Genomic DNA, 11,862 nt, shown 5'->3' on the forward strand with positions numbered 1-11,862 from the left:
AATTCTATGTGTGTAGCATTATTAGGGAAGTGTTGTTTGATGGCACCTCTCTACTTGATGCACCAAAGAACTACCTTGATGGCTCATGACCGCTGGTAATCTGTCGTCGCTAGTAGTTCGGAACTGAGAACAAATATGTTCGCAAATTACAACAATTATACAGCATATTGCTGAATAAAGCAGAACCGAATAATACTCAGTGACTTTACACCAAGACTGACTAATGTCTGGATTGTATCGTCCTACTCGAGTAAGGCGAAGAAAAGCTAGAAAGATACGCTTTTCACAAAGCAGGCTTAATGCATGCAAACCAAGGAGGAAGGAGTGATGCCCCTCCTTATAATAAGCAGAACCAAATAAAGAACAGACAGCATCATCTGTACAGTGACCAAGAAGAGGTGAAACTTCTGTATGTGAAAAGGCAATTTGAGCGAGATTTATTAGCAGACTAGTATTATGTTGTTTCTAGTAGGCGAAAGCCGAAACATCAACATGTGAAAATCTGATATTAAATCCTCAATCATTTTCCCTAGTATTATACAGCTATGAGTAACCTTAATTGGACACGGCAATTATTGCTGACCGGTGAAACTTTCGCATGGGAAAGACACACACACTTCTTGACAAAGCAATAAGTATTATGCTGTTTCTAGTACGCGAAAGCAGAAACATCAGCATGTGAAAGTTGTGAAGTTGAAGAATTTTTGTGTTGAGTACGATGTTGTTACTAGTAACCATGTCGACAGCTGAGAACTGTTCTCTAACCAATAGAAGGTGAAACTTCTGTATGTGAAAAGGCAATTTGAGCGAGATTTCTTAGCAGACTAGTATTATGTTGTTTCTAGTAGGCGAAAGCCGAAACATCAACATGTGAAAATCTGATATTAAATCCTCAATCATTTTCCCTAGTATTATACAGCTACTAGTAGCCGTAATTGGTCAGGGAAACATTGTTGACCGGTGAAACTTCACATGGGAAAGACACACAAATTACTTGACAAAACAATAAGTATTATGCTGTTTCTAGTATGCGAAAGCAGAAACATCAGCATGTGAAAGTTGTGAAGTTGAAAAGTTTTTGTGTTGAGTACGGTGTTGTTACTAGTAACCATGTCGACAGCTGGAAAGCTGTTCTCTAACCAATAAAAGGTAAAACTTCTGTATCTGAAGAGGCGGCGTGATTGAGATTTTTAACAGACTAGTATTATGTTGTTTCTAGTAGGCGAGAGCCGAAACATCGACATGTGAACATCTGGTTTTTAAATCATGAGTCAATTCTCCCTAGTATGATACAGTTGTTAGCCGGTATTGGTAACAGTAGAACAGAGATTTGGAGGGCAAAACCTGCTCATGGGAAATGCTCACAGAGCGCTATCTACCAGTACACATAGTATTATGCTGTTTCTAGTACGCGCGAGCCGAAACATCAGCATGTGAAATGTGTAATCGTGGGTAACTCTAAGTGTGTAGAGTACTGTGTAGTAACTAGTAGCCATGCCAAAGCATGCATTGAAACTCTTCGTGATTTAAAAAGCTCAAAGCAAGATTGACGAGGCCGCAAGGCTATGTCTTTCTAAATTCGAACAAATCGAAAGATTGTTCAAAGTACAATTAAACTGATTGATCCTGTCAGTTGCCATATGCTTGTCTGAAAGACTAAGCCATGCATGTGCAAGCGAAGCTTGAAAAAGTGGAACCGCGAATGGCTCATTAAATCAGTTACTATCTATTAGTTGATTTGCAAGCTAAATGAATAACTGCGGTAACCCTGCAGCTAATGCATGCTGATTGTCCGACACTGTCGGAGACTTTTACAAGACTACACCGGGTGATTTGCTAAGTACAGACACATCCCGTGATGAGTCCTAGTAACTGAAAGATCCCAGATAGCTTCGGCTTGGGGACGGAACTTCCGAATTTCTGACCTATCAACCTATGATGGTAGTGTAACGGACTACCATGGTTGTGACGGGTAACGGGGAATCAGGGTTCGATTCCGGAGAGGGAGCCTTAGAAACGGCTACCACATCCAAGGAAGGCAGCAGGCACGCAAATTACCCACTCTCCGCACGAGGAGGTAGTGACTAGAAATAATGATATGAACCTTTATGGTTTGTAATCAGAATGGAATGGACTTAAAAGCTCCATTGATGAACGAGTAGAGGGCAAGTCTGGTGCCAGCAGCCGCGGTAATACCAGCCTCTACAAGCGTATGCAATAGTTGCTGCGTTTAAAAAGCTCATAGTTGGATCTGTTTGAGTAGAACGGCAACATGGTCTTCAGTTAAATCTGTTGACTCGTTCCGCTCATCCTTCGCATCGAAGAAATAGTTTGCACTTAAATGTGACGAACTGTGGAAACGGTGTTTTCACCCTGAGAAAATTAGAGTGTTCAAAGCATCCTTTGGGATCGAATAATAAAGCATGGAATAATGGAGAATGACCCGCTACTCGATTGATGCCGGTTGGCTGAGTGCGGTAATGATTGAAAGGAACAGACGGGGGCATTTGTATTGCTACGTTAGAGGTGAAATTCTTGGATCGTGGCAAGACAAACTACTGCGAAAGCATTTGCCAAGAATGTTTTCATTAATCAAGAACGAAAGTCAGAGTATTGAAGAGGATTAGATACCCTCGTAATTCTGACCATAAACTATACCAACCTACAATTTGTCAAAGTCGATCTTGACTTGGCAAGAGATTAACCGGGAAACCAAAGTTTATTGGTTCCGGGGGAAGTATGGTTGCAAAATCGAAACTTAAAGGAATTGACGGAAGGGCACCACCAGGAGTGGAGCCTGCGGCTTAATTTGACTCAACACGGGAAAACTCACCCGGTCCAGACATCTTAAGGATTGACAGATTGAATATCTTTCATGATTATATGGGCGGTGGTGCATGGCCGTTCTTAGTTAGTGGAGTGATCTGTCTGGTTAATTCCGATAACGAACGAGATCTTCTCCATCTAAATAATGAAATTCACTATATGTGAATTCAAACACTTCTTAGAGGAACTATGCGGAATTAAATACCGCAGATGAAGTGAGGCTATAACAGGTCTGTGATGCCCTTAGATGTTCTGGACTGCACGCGCGCTACACTGTGTACTTTTAGATTGAGTACTCAGCCCTTGGTCCGAAATGGACTGGGCAATCAGAGAAAAGTACAGCGCTTCAAGGGGATCGTCTGTTGTAACTTGCAGACGTGAACCAGGAATTCCTGGTACTTATGAGTCAACAACTCATAGGGATTACGTCCCTGCCCTTTGTACACACCGCCCGTCGCTACTACTGATTGGATAGTTAAGCAAGAATTGCAAATTCCTACTGTTGGGACTTCGGTCTCCGGCAACGGGATGAAGCGGATCGAGCTTAATTGTCTAGAGGAAGTAAAAGTCGTAACAAGGTTTCCGTAGGGGAACCTGCGGAAGGATCAGTGATTGATTCCTTCGGGCATGGCTGCTGGTAGAGGCCATGTCTGTAGTGCGCATGACGCTCTGTCGCTAGAGATTGCTTGGCAACCAATCTCGAATTATGTATCGAGCTCAAAAACTACTTGTGTGGATACATAGTTCAGCAGTCATGGCAAGGGACTGCTTAAAGGGAGACTAGTTAGCAAAAGCAGCCTAGCAGAACTGCAGCTATCTAGATCTCAGAAGCTGGGTTATAGAAGCCCAGCTATAGACTTGTGAATGAGAAAGGCCTAAAAAGGTCCACAAGTCGCGTGGTTAGAACCGACACGCAAAAATCCCAGCGAGTGACAGAGCGTTGCGCTGTTCAGTGGGAAAGAGTTGAGCTACTCGGGGCGCCCACTGAACTTGCTCCGAGCCAAAGGCTCGAAAAAACACAGCTTAGCCTCAGATCCTTTACATAGAAGGCTAGCTAAAATAAACTTACCTTGGACGAGGGTAAAGTTTAGTCAGTTCTTAGGGGAGAGTAATCCACAGCTTCTCGCCCTCTGAACATTCTCCCAGATATGTAGGTCTGGGAGAGTCTCCTCCTGTTCTTCGGAATCTGGAGGTAGACAAAGACAGTACGATACGATCTTGCATCGGGATGACTAACCGATAATGATCATAATCTGACAATTTTTCCGGCTTGAGGCACTGGAGTCAGATTAAAGACACATACTGAACTAAAGGCGTATGTGCAAAGCTTGTCGGAGTGTAGAGAGTCAAGCTGAGTTGACTCGTCACGTGGTGATGACAACAGCCATGTGCAAAACACTCACAACTTTATCGTCTATGTGGAAAAGGTTGCTAACAGCGCTCTCTATGAGAGGCCCTCGCATATAACTATACGAGGAAAAGGCGATAGAGTTGTTTGAATGTGGGGCAGGTTCATCGACAAGCTAAGTTGATCACATTCTTGTTGTGGCATCCTACTAGAATTGGTCACGGTCTGCACCAACTCTCCCCAAGTTGGCCAGACTTAAAACTAGAAATAAGGTTTGCAGCTATGTGAACCTAGAAACTGTAAAGGAGTTGAAAGAACTTAAAGGAATTGAAAGAGGCCTTGAGGTATATCCTCTTGGTAAAGACCCACAAAAGCTCACAAAAGTGGCTTCGAAGGGCAAAACTGGTTCATCCAAAACAATTGGAGAGCTTAAAGCAGAACCAATTCGAATGAAACACTATTGGTGAAACTTCATCATGAGAACGTCACAAGCTGATCACGCTCTATGATATGACTAGTATTATGTTGCTTCTAGTAGGCTAAGCGCAAGCCGAAACATCAACATGTGAAAGTCGTAGAATTTTGCAATCAAACTGTGGCTAGTACTGTGATGTTACTAGTAACCTGGTGTTCCGTCATATGGCCAAGAGAGCATTTGAAGGCGAAACTTCTGCATGGGAAAGCTGCATCATGATCAAAATTTTATATCGAGTATTATGTTGACGTTAGTAGGCCTTGGCCGAAAACGCAGCATGTGAAAGGTATAGATAAAAGTTATTGTTGCAGTCAGTACTGTGTAGTTACTAGTAGCTGGATTTAAGCTCAAAATGAGACACTGTTGGTGAAACTTCATCATGAGAATGTCACAAGCTGATCAAGCTCTATGATATGACTAGTATTATGTTGCTTCTAGTAGGCTAAGCGCAAGCCGAAACATCAACATGTGAAAGTCGTAGAATTTTGCGATCAAATTGTGGCTAGTACTGTGATGTTACTAGTAACCTTGTGTTACGTCATATGGCCAAGAGAGCATTTGAAGGCGAAACTTCTGCATGGGGAAGCTGCATCATGAACAAAAGTTTATATCGAGTATTATGTTGACATTAGTAGGCCCTGGCCGAAAGCGCAGCATGTGAAAGGTATAGATAAAAGTTATCGTTGCAGTCAGTACTGTGTAGTTACTAGTAGCTGGATTTAAGCTCGAAATGAGACACTGTTGGTGAAACTTCATCATGAGAACGTCACAAGCTGATCACGCTCCATGATATGACTAGTATTATGTTGCTTCTAGTAGGCTAAGCGCAAGCCGAAACATCAACATGTGAAAGTCGTAGAATTTTGCGATCAAATTGTGGCTAGTACTGTGATGTTACTAGTAACCTTGTGTTACGTCATATGGCCAAGAGAGCATTTGAAGGCGAAACTTCTGCATGGGGAAGCTGCATCATGAACAAAAGTTTATATCGAGTATTATGTTGACGTTAGTAGGCCCTGGCCGAAAGCGCAGCATGTGAAAGGTATAGATAAAAGTTAGCGTTGCAGTCAGTACTGTGTAGTTACTAGTAGCTGGATTTAAGCTCGAAATGAGACACTGTTGGTGAAACTTCATCATGAGAACGTCACAAGCTGATCACGCTCTATGATATGACTAGTATTATGTTGCTTCTAGTAGGCTAAGCGCAAGCCGAAACATCAACATGTGAAAGTCGTAGAATTTTGCAATCAAACTGTGGCTAGTACTGTGATGTTACTAGTAACCTTTTCTTACGTCATATGGCCAAGAGAGCATTTGAAGGCGAAACTTCTGCATGGGGAAGCTGCATCATGAACAAAAGTTTATATCGAGTATTATGTTGACGTTAGTAGGCCCTGGCCGAAAGCGCAGCATGTGAAAGGTATAGATAAAAGTTATCGTTGCAGTCAGTACTGTGTAGTTACTAGTAGCTGGATTTAAGCTCGAAGTGAGACACTGTTGGTGAAACTTCATCATGAGAACGTCACAAGCTGATCACGCTCTATGATATGACTAGTATTATGTTGCTTATAGTAGGCTAAGCGCAAGCCGAAACATCAACATGTGAAAGTCGTAGAATTTTGCGATCAAATTGTGGCTAGTACTGTGATGTTACTAGTAACCTTGTGTTACGTCATATGGCCAAGAGAGCATTTGAAGGCGAAACTTCTGCATGGGGAAGCTGCATCATGAACAAAAGTTTATATCGAGTATTATGTTGACGTTAGTAGGCCCTGGCCGAAAGCGCAGCATGTGAAAGGTATAGATAAAAGTTAGCGTTGCAGTCAGTACTGTGTAGTTACTAGTAGCTGGATTTAAGCTCGAAATGAGACACTGTTGGTGAAACTTCATCATGAGAACGTCACAAGCTGATCACGCTCTATGATATGACTAGTATTATGTTGCTTCTAGTAGGCTAAGCGCAAGCCGAAACATCAACATGTGAAAGTCGTAGAATTTTGCAATCAAACTGTGGCTAGTACTGTGATGTTACTAGTAACCTTTTCTTACGTCATATGGCCAAGAGAGCATTTGAAGGCGAAACTTCTGCATGGGGAAGCTGCATCATGAACAAAAGTTTATATCGAGTATTATGTTGACGTTAGTAGGCCCTGGCCGAAAGCGCAGCATGTGAAAGGTATAGATAAAAGTTATCGTTGCAGTCAGTACTGTGTAGTTACTAGTAGCTGGATTTAAGCTCGAAGTGAGACACTGTTGGTGAAACTTCATCATGAGAACGTCACAAGCTGATCACGCTCTATGATATGACTAGTATTATGTTGCTTATAGTAGGCTAAGCGCAAGCCGAAACATCAACATGTGAAAGTCGTAGAATTTTGCGATCAAACTGTGGCTAGTACTTTGATGATGCTTGTAGCCAACCGAATTGGTTGAAAAAGCCCAATAAGTAAGCTAACTTGGGAGAGCTTGTTGGAAACCAAATGCTACTAGATTGGTCCAAATACATCCTTCAACAGGGGATCACTTGGCTCGCTTTACGAAGAGGAGCACAGCTATATGTGTTAATTCGGTATGAATCGCAAGATTTGTTTACCGACCTCTCTAACGCAAAGGCGGTCTCGGCTTCGGCTGTTGACTGCGTCCGATTCAGGGTTATATAACTCTCGATTGAACACATTGATGTTCTATTGTTGGTGCTTCCAATAAAATTGGAACACTTAAAGCAGAACCGATTCAAATAATAGCATTCTGATCAATGATTGCATTCCTTGATCAAGAACTGCTGGAGTCATTGTGATGGCGAATTTTCTTCATAAGAAAATTGCAAAGAGACGGAACTTAATGAGACTAGTATATGTTGTTTCTAGTAAGCGGAAGCTGAAACAGCAACATGTGAAAATCAAGTTTTGTTCAATGATCTCGAGGCGATAAGTACTATGAAGCAACTAGTAGCCTAAGCATGACTCAGATTTGAGACAGTCAAAAGACTGGCGAAACTTCTTCACATGAAAGTTACATAGAGAACTACAAATGTATACAGCGAGTATTATGTTGTTTCTAGTAGGCGAAAGCTGAAACATCAACATGTGAAAGTTGTCTGCAAACTGTAGAACGATATGTGATTAGTACTGTGCTGTTACTAGTAGCCAGTCTGACTGTAGAAGCCAAGACAAAGGGAAACTAATGCATCTGAAAAGGACAAGTTATGGAAAGGTATGCACGATAAGTATTATGTTGTTTCTAGTAAGCGGCAGCTGAAACATCAACATGTGAACGTCGTTGTGTACAGTAACCTAGAACTATATAGTCCTTAGTAACGTGCATTTACTAGTACCTGTAATTGGTATTCAGACTCAGGCAGTTTGGAATAGTTTGGCAAAGATGCACCAGAGAAAACTGGGATTTGATACAGAAAATTGTTGAATACAAGTATTATGCTGCTTCTAGTAGGTTGAATCCGAAACATCAGCATGTGAAAATTGAAAACATTTCTGGTTCGAATTGTCACAAGTATTTGGTGATCTGAGTAGCCAAACTCACTACAACGCCAATTGAAGGCAAAAAATTCTCAACGGGAAAAGCTATTCTCATTGAATGAGCTAACAAGACGAGTATTATGTTGCTTCTAGTAGGCGAAAGCCAAAACATCAACATGTGAAAGTCTTGCTGAACAAATTTAATGTTGTTGAGCTCAGTACCGTGTGAATTAGTAGCCATAATTGGCGAGCGAAAATTGAACTGGCGAAACTTCGTCTTTGGAAAATTGCAGATGCCGAGCACTTATTTTGCAACGAGTATTATGTTGACTGTAGTAAGCGAAAGCCGAAACAGCAACATGTGAAAGCTGTTGAAATTTGTGGTCATTTGCAATAAGTACAAGGAGTGTAACTAGTAGCCAGGTCAAAATTTGGGATAAGAATGAGCAAAAATTCTGCATGAGAACAGTTGAAATTATGAAACTAAATTACAAAGACTAGTATTATGTTGTTTCGAGTACGCGAAAGCGGAAACATCAACATGTGAACGTTTGTAACGAAGTTTCGTTAATTTTCAGCCTAGTACTGAGCAAGAACGAGTAGCCTCATCTCCAATCCCACGCAAAATGTAGTGAAATATGTGAGTGAACCTTATTCACGGTGAGGGTTTCCCGAGGTCTGTATTGCAGCGAGTATTATGTTGCTTCTAGTAAGCGAAAGCTGAAACAACAACATTTGAAAGTTGGAATTAATGACTGAATGGAAACTTCGACCTGTGTTTGATAGTAGTAGCGAACAAAACTGCTGAATCGGTTTCTGTCTCATATTGGTCAGTGAACCAATTAAGAGACAATCAACTACATAACCTGAATTGGGCGAGAGAACCCCCTTAACTTAAGCATATCAGTAAGGGGAGGAAAAGAAATCAACTGAGAATCCCTTAGTAATGGCGAATGAACAGGGAAAAGCTCATCGGGAAGAGAAATGGCAACATTTCTCGGTGTCCGGTATGGTTTGATGCTAGACTGGTGAATTTGTCCTGATGTCTACTGGAAAGTAGCATCAAAGAAGGTGAAAAATCCTGTAAAGGTCATTTTCGATACCAGTCATAATGGCTCATTCCTATGAGTAGAGTTGTTTGAAAGTGCAACTCGAAGCTGGAGATATGTCTCTCCAAAAGCTAATTATAAAGCGAGACCGATAGTAAACAAGTACCGTGAGGGAAAGTTGAAAAGCACTCTGAAGAGAGAGTGAAAAGTACGTGAAACTGTTGAAGGGGAACTGGAGTGAGCGTTACCATACTCAATGCCTTGATATTATATTCTCGGCTACCGAGTAGTGTAGTTGTCGTCTTTTGGCAAATCTTGTTAATGAATCGAGCAGAAGTTTTCCTCGGAATTCTTCTTGTTGATTCTAAACAAAATGAGATAAATTGATCTTGATTGCCTGTCTGACCTCAACTTCCTATTCAATGCTCTCTACAGCCCGTCTTGAAACACGGACCAAGGAGTGTGAGTTGCTTGCAAGTGTTGTCGCTCATTGAAAGCGCACACGCGAATGAAAGTGAACAGTGTAATTTTTATGAATTGCACTACTTTGTGTGGTGAGGGCGCCGATTCGGTGTCCCGCAACCACGGACGGTTTTGCTCTTATTGCATGACTGATCCAGAGCAAGTAGCACACGACCCGAAAGATGGTGATCTATGCTTGGGCAGGGCGAAGCCACGGGAAACCATGGTGGAAGCCCGAAGCGGTTTCTGACGTGCAAATCGATCGTCTGACCTGAGCATAGGGGCGAAAGACTAATCGAAACCATCTAGTAGCTGGTTTCCTCCGAAGTTTCCCTCAGGATAGCAAAAGCTTGAGCAAGATTGAAAAATCTTCGCAAAGCAATTTCATCGGTTAAAGCGAATGATTAGAGGAATGGGGGAAAATTTTTCCTTCACCTATTCTCAAACTATAAATCGGTGAGATGTCCTTGTGACTTAATTGCACTTGGACTATGAATGCAAGCTTTTTGTGGGCCGCTTTTGGTAAGCAGAACCGGCGATGTGGGATGAACCAAAAGTTGGGTTAAGGCGCCTAACTACTTGCTCATGAGTCACCACAAAAGGTGTTGATTGATACTGACAGCAGGACGGTGGTCATGGAAGTTGAAATCCGCTAAGGAGTGTGTAACAACTCACCTGCCGAATCAATCAGCCCTGAAAATGGATGGCACTAGAGCTCGTGGCCTATACCCAACCATGAATATCAATATCTAACGCAAGTTAGATTAGAGAAAAAGAGCCTCACCAGCTCAAAAAATGATATTCATGTGTAGGAGGACACATTGATTGCGCTAAAGTATGCACGCAAGTGTATGCGCGAAGCGATCAATGGAGCAGATCTTGGTGGAAGTAGCAAGTACTCAAATGAGAACTTTGAGGACTGAAGCGGGAAAGGCTTTCATGTGAACAGCGTTTGCACATGAGTTAGTCGATTCTAAAAGACAGGCTAATGCCAAAGTCTTGAATAGTGGTTTCTTGAAAACTGCTGAGTCTCGAAAGAGCATCGGGTTAAAATTCCCGAACTTACTCTCCTGGCATTGAGACGGCAACGTCATTGAGGTCGAACTTTGTCATTGGGACCTTGGGGAAGAGTTATCTTTTCTTTTATAACACGTTGTAGAGTCCTTGGAATTGATTCAATCAGAGATAAGGCTCGAAGCGTGCAAGAGCACAGCAGCATTTGCTGTGTCCCAATTGTTCCTGGTGGCACATAAAAGTTTGGCTTAGCAGATGTCAGGAGAGTGAATCGTACCGATTACCGCATCAGGTCCCCAAGGTGAAAAGCCTCTGGTCTTGGAACAGTGTAGATAAGGGAAGTCGGCAAAATAGATCCGTACCTTCGGAAGAAGGATTGGCTCTGAGGAGTGGGTGTAACAAGCCTTTAGTTTGACGCTTCGGTCTGCTAAAGCGTGCGATGGCCTTCGGGTTGTTGGCGTTTGGTTTGACTGCTAGCTGATATGCTTTAGGTCTATTCTGTTGCACAAAAAACACTCGAACTCTGAACTGGTTCGGACAAGGGGAATCCGACTGTTTAATTAAAACAAAGCATTGCGATGGCTGGTGAAACGGTGTTGACGCAATGTGATTTCTGCCCAGTGCTCTGAATGTCAAAGTGAAGAAATTCAAATAAGCGCGGGTAAACGGCGGGAGTAACTATGACTCTCTTAAGGTAGCCAAATGCCTCGTCATCTAATTAGTGACGCGCATGAATGGATTAACGAGATTCCTACTGTCCCTATCTACTATCCAGCGAAACCACAGCTTTGGGAACGGGCAAAGCTAAATCAGTGGGGAAAGAAGACCCTGTTGAGCCTTGACTCTAGTCTGACTTTGTGAAGTGGCTCGAAAGGTGTAGAATAAGTGGGAGAAAACTTCGGTTTTCGTCAGTGAAATACCACTACTTTCGGTGTCACTTTACTAATCCAGTCAAAAGTAAAGGCACATTTGAATAAAATGGCCTAATTAAAGCGAAAAATCGCAAAACTGCACCATGCCTGGCATCGGAGTAGTTAGATTGAACCCACCTGGAGACAGGGTCAGGTTGGGAGTTTGACTGGGGCGGTACATCTGTAAAATGATAACGCAGGTGTCCTAAGGCTGACTCAGTGGGGACAGAAACCTCACGTAGAGCAAAAAGGCAAATGTCAGCTTGAACTAGATTTTCAGTATGATTACAGACTGCGAAAG

General features: G+C 42.3%; 2 pseudogenes; both read left to right on the top strand.

Moving 5' to 3' along the window:
- The first annotated feature begins 7,153 nt into the window (after positions 1 to 7,153).
- LOC142355501 (5.8S ribosomal RNA) lies at positions 7,154 to 7,304 on the top strand (annotated as a pseudogene).
- Positions 7,305 to 8,986: 1,682 nt separating this feature from the next.
- LOC142355502 (large subunit ribosomal RNA) lies at positions 8,987 to 11,862 on the top strand (annotated as a pseudogene; the record flags this gene model as incomplete).

Source organism: Convolutriloba macropyga, unplaced genomic scaffold (genome assembly GCF_964194025.1).
Source record: "Convolutriloba macropyga unplaced genomic scaffold, txConMacr16.3 SCAFFOLD_6435, whole genome shotgun sequence".
Lineage (NCBI taxonomy): Eukaryota > Metazoa > Xenacoelomorpha > Acoela > Convolutidae > Convolutriloba > Convolutriloba macropyga.